The 5,434-nt window shown below is 35.3% G+C and overlaps 2 pseudogenes across 1 annotated transcript; both read right to left on the bottom strand.

Moving 5' to 3' along the window:
* Positions 1-638: 638 nt before the first annotated feature.
* On the bottom strand, positions 639-1,821 carry LOC114269211 (G-type lectin S-receptor-like serine/threonine-protein kinase At1g67520; annotated as a pseudogene). The gene is made up of 4 exons (XR_014338473.1): positions 1,689-1,821; positions 1,449-1,618; positions 1,146-1,356; positions 639-1,036 (listed from the first exon to the last, which is right to left on the bottom strand). The product of XR_014338473.1 is annotated as a G-type lectin S-receptor-like serine/threonine-protein kinase At1g67520 (transcript).
* Positions 1,822-1,846: 25 nt separating this feature from the next.
* Positions 1,847-2,715, bottom strand: LOC145798196 (S-locus-specific glycoprotein BS29-2-like; annotated as a pseudogene).
* Positions 2,716-5,434: the final 2,719 nt, after the last annotated feature.

The following is a 5,434-nucleotide window of genomic DNA, read 5'->3' as shown; positions in this document are numbered from 1 at the left end:
ATTCAATAAAACTTAAGACTGAGTAGGCAACAATTTCATCATTTGTATGCTTTTGCACCTGTTAATACTACCACCATAACATAAATACTTCAAATGAAAATAGAAAAATTGAGAGCTTCTATCGAGCGTCTTGCATGCTAATTGTCACCTCATTGTTGGAATAGCTACTCGATGTTTTAGAAGGATAGTTGACAGTGTTAGAACTACTACAAGTTGAAAAGGCTGGTTCTTTGGGTGATGGAATCAAGGCATTTTCAGTGCTCAACATGAGAACTGCATCATACATTGTGTCGATCACCTGGAAATTCTTGAACACACAAAAGCCTCACAACAATACTCTTCATTGCCTCCTTAAAGTTGCATGTATCCTTTATTGACGGATCAATGAACTCCAAATAGCTACCTTGTTTCCAATTCTCCCATGCCTTCACACAGTAAAGAGTCAAAGCCATCAAAAATTAAAATTTCAAAACTAATTAATTATCTTATATATCCAACTAACCAACAACCAACAACCAACATAAGAGGATAACCAAAGAGACAACGGATACTTACCCATCCTAAAAGGGTTAGCAAGAGTTTGGTGAGATGAAAACTAGGGTTTCTCTAGCCACTCACGATCTCTAACATTAACACTATAAACCTAAATACATCTGATTTTTTAGAAAATTTACCGTATAACGCATATTCTGGTGACATGTAACCATGTTGATGAAATAGTAGTGGTAGCATCAGTACAAATAAGGTTATCTCATTCAAAATTCATACAAATGGGAATATCTGCTATTCTTACTATGTGCCCACGGCCCACCTGGTATTTGCTTCAATTTGATTTATTCCGAAACTCCTTGCAGTTCTAAAGTCCGAAATTTTGGGATTCATTGCTTCATCCAACAGAATATTGCTTGCTTTTAAATCCCTGTGAATGACTTTCAATCTAGAATACTTGTGCAGGTAGATTTGACCTTAAGCAATCCCTTCTATGATCTGGAAGCGTTTAGTCCAGTCCAGTCCAGATTAGCTTGCTTAGAAGGATCTAATGGAAAACCAATACAAAATCAGTGATGGGAAATTGAAAATCAGAGACTATAAAACTTACAGAAATTGTTTATCAAAAGTTTCAGAAAAGAGGTAAACGTGTGTACAAAATAGCAATTTGTCTAGGCTTCCATTGCACATATACTTGTAGATCAGTATCTTTTCCTCTTGTTCAACACAGCAACCCAAAAGCCTGACAAGATTTTTATGTTGGAGTTCGGCAATAAATTTCAACTCATTCATAAACTCTTCTGTTCCTTGTAATGATGTTTTTGATTGCTTTTTTACGGCTACTTCTTGCACTTCAGGCAAATACCCCTGAATTTAAAAAAGAAAAAAAGGATGAAATATATGAATGTTTCACAACTCCCAGTACTTGAATATATATTACAATTATGGAAATGTGTTACCTTACAAACAGGGCCATACCCACCCTCTCCAAGTTTGTTTGCTTCAGAAAAGTTGTCAGTAGCAGCTAATATACTTCTCAAACTGAACAACAACAATTCTCCATTATTTAAATCATCAACCGATGCTTTAGAGTTGGCATCAAGCTCATGTGCACTTCGATCTACCCTCCCTGGATTCAGAGTAATCAGTGAAGCAAAACCATGCATGAGAAACTACAAGTGCAAAAGCATGTAATATACCTCGGCTTCTCATCCATCTCCTCAAAACATAGCCAAAGCTGCAAATAAGAAGCAATCCAGTAGAGATGGCAGCTGCTGCAATTGCAATGACACTTCTGCTTTTATGTGTCAACTTACCATTGCCAACTGCACATCAAATTAATCTCAATTAATATTAATCAATCATAGATGTATGAACAGAAATTGGGCAAGATATCATACATACCTTGATCAGAGTCATTATTGCGGACATAAAGATCTTCGCCATTGATGTAATTACCCTTTAGGTCCACGATATCCCCAAACCAATGCATACAGCTCACTGTTTCACTGCTCACATTAGTATAAGCATAAGCCGCGCAAGTGCAGTTCTTACTACATTGTAATTCACATTGACTAACAGTAGTCATATTTCCCAGAGATACTGAATAATCAGGAAATTTCATCCTTTCTAACTTAGAAAACTGATCTCCTATATCACATGTCCGTGTCGTTCTCCTGGTACAGCCTCCTGTCCAATTTCCAAGCTTCCATTCCTTCTGATATTTGGGCTCAAAACCCTCCAAACAACGGCAGAATTTATGCAAACCATTTTCATCACAGCTACTAAACAGAACACAATACCCATAAAAATCACATTTAACTAATGGAACCTGCCATAAAACTACCCATGAATTGTTACTTTGCTCCCATAACAGCAGCTCAGCTTGCCCTCTAGGAGTTAACATGGCTCTTATATTAATCAAGTTTTCTGAGACACTGAAAGTTAGATAAATTTCATCACCTTCTGCAATGAAAGTGAAGTAGGAGGCAAACTCTTGAGATTTTTATCCTACATAAGACAAACTATAGTCATACACACTGCTTCTCCAATATGTATCATGTTGCTTCCAAATGAAAATTCGTGGACGCCCTTCTGGATCTATACCTTCGGAGAACATTCCTGGCTGAGGATCTGCATTGTCTGTCCATGAGTATAGAAGGCTTTGCCAGCCAATTTTCCTATCCAACCTAAGTCTCATCTCATGCCAGGCATGAATGTATCAGTTGGATGATCAAAACTCTGCCATAGCACAGTTTCCAGTATCTAACAGCACTGCAATTGTGGAGTTCATGGCCAAAGTGGCAGTTGTTGCATTTGATGACCAAACCTCTTCTTCTTCCATCAAAAAACACAAGATTCCCATCATCACCAAGCCCAAATTGGCAGTTGTTGCATTTGATGACCAAACAACGCTTCTTCTTCCATCGAAAAACACAAGATTCCCATCATCACCAAGCCCAAAAACACCATGGGAATTCTTAGCAAGCACGTTGTCTCTATTAGCCTTAGTTGCACGAAGCGGGAGCGGGAGCAAGGAAGCGTGAGCATTTCTTAGGTTGGAAGCGGCTCAGGGAGCAATAATATATATATATATATATATTTATATATATGTGTATGTATTTTAATACACATTAGAATTTTTTTAGAAATATTTTTATTTTAATACACATTAATTATTTTATTTATTTATTATATTTTTTAAATAATGTGTTATTGTTAATTTATTTTTTTTATTTTAATTGATATATATATTATAAATAAAAAATTATAATAAATAAGGAATAATAAATTGTGTTAAAATAAATAAAAAGAAATGTTAGATATTTTATTTTGTAATTTTTTTATTATATAGATTTAATTAAATTTGTTTAAAATAATTAGATGATTTCTTTTATTTATTATATGTTAAAAAGTTAAGAAATAATAATTTATAAAAATTATATTATATATGATATTTTAAGAAATAACAATTATAAATTTTATTACATATATTATCTATCTATCTATACTATTATAAAGTGAACAGGAACTTTGGTGTCTTGAAGCTTTACTAACTTTGGTGTCCTTAAACTTTACTCTCCCCATGCCATATGGCAGTATTTTTTATTTTTAAAAAAAAAGTTCTTGAAGCTTTACTAACTTTGGTGTCCTGAAACTTTACTCTCCCCATGTCATATGGCAGTATTTTTTATTTTTAAAAAAAAAGTTAAACAAAGAGATGAGCAGGGCTTGAACCCATGACCATGGGATTCATACCACTTAAGCTAAGTACACATTATAATATTAATTTCATTATTATTTTTTTTTATTCCTATTTATTTAAATTGCACACACATCGTGTGTGCCACCCACTAGTATATATTATATATCATCAATTAAAACATAGAGACGAAGAGAGAGAGAGAGAACAACGAACAGATTAGAGATGAAGAGGGAGAGAAGCAGAAACGAAGAGAGAGAGAGAGAAGCGCAGAGACGAAGAGAGAGAGACGAAGACGATCGAGAGAGTGACGAAGATGATCGAAGCCCTCAGAGACGAAGACGATCGTGATCAATAGTGAGAGAAGAGAGTGACGAAGGCAATCAAAGCCCTAATTTCAGCCCTAATCCAATCCAACTACAGAGCTGTTACCACTGGTCCATTGTAAGTTTCTCTCAACAACCCTTCTTCTTTCTCCTCTCATGTCGACGTCGAAGACTAGGGTTTCTTTTTCTCTCTCTCTCTCTCCCATTTACGATCCCATCTTGGACTGAATCACGTTTCTCTCCCCCACAGAAACGCGATTCTTACACATTTCTTTCTAGGAAACGCGGAATCGCGATTCTTACTCAGAATCGCCACCTAGTTGCACGATTAGCTACCCATGTCACTGTTTGTTTGGAGATTGTTTTGTACCATGTGCCAAGGTATCTGTTCGTAGAATTGCCTGGATTGAAGAAGCCTAATGCAAAATTCCCCCAGCTGAAGTTAAGGTTTGGTTAATGCTGATTGATTTGCCTACTCTCACTCTGTCTTCACTAGCAAGAATAGGCAAAAAAAAAAAGGACAATATCATAATCTTGAGTAGAAAACAACAAGCCATTTGATGGTTCATTCATCATGATATTCACTTCACTAGAAGAAACTAATGGTAGACATTCAAGTAGTTCTATAAGAGAGTTGATACCAAAGTTGATTTTTTGTTGGATTTTACAATGTTTAGGTTCACATGGATTGGGTAGATCAGGCTTTAGCTTAAGTATAGCGGTTGACCTTTTCTCATAGATCTAATCATGAATGGTTGCACTTCTAGGCACAATAAGTGGTGTATCTTCTGAGTGATAATTTTTCTTCACTTTTTTTTTTTTTTGTTTTTTTGGTTGTTAAAAATGTGCAAGTGGAGACTTGGTCTGCTATTGTTATGTGCTTAAATAATAAGTATAGCAGAGTTGATTATTGCCTTTATTTAGTGTGCTTTGTAGAGTTTGGCATTCCCTGTCAATGTTCGTAGTATTTTATTTTCACACACATATAAGCAAGCACGAAAGCAAGACAATTTCTACCAAAAAAATATATATAAACGTGATTACAAGAAAGCCATCAGAGAAAAAAACTCCTAGAATGATGAAAATATCAAAACAGCACTCGATGCTCTGCATTTGCTTAATTTTCCTCAAAAGTATCAAGAACTTCTTGTATTAGCAGAGCTGTACTGTATGTGCTTGTGTAGGATTATTCAGACTTGTGTTGGCTATGCTTCAATGGGAGAGACTGTTTCTGTTAGATAACTTGGCATATATTTGTTAGAGACTTATTTCCTAGCATCTTATGCTTGTGAGATAATAAATGATTGAATGCAACACTTCAGCAAGTCCTTTATGTTTGCTTAGTTTAAGTCTCATAATTTGTGTTTGTTATTGTGCATCGTTTCGCTCTATCCGGTTCTGTGTCCATGTGAGAGAT

This window comes from Camellia sinensis, chromosome 8 (genome assembly GCF_055761805.1).
Source record: "Camellia sinensis isolate YWXY chromosome 8, ASM5576180v1, whole genome shotgun sequence".
NCBI classification, from domain to species: domain Eukaryota; kingdom Viridiplantae; phylum Streptophyta; class Magnoliopsida; order Ericales; family Theaceae; genus Camellia; species Camellia sinensis.
This window is presented reverse-complemented; position numbering and strand designations above follow the sequence as displayed.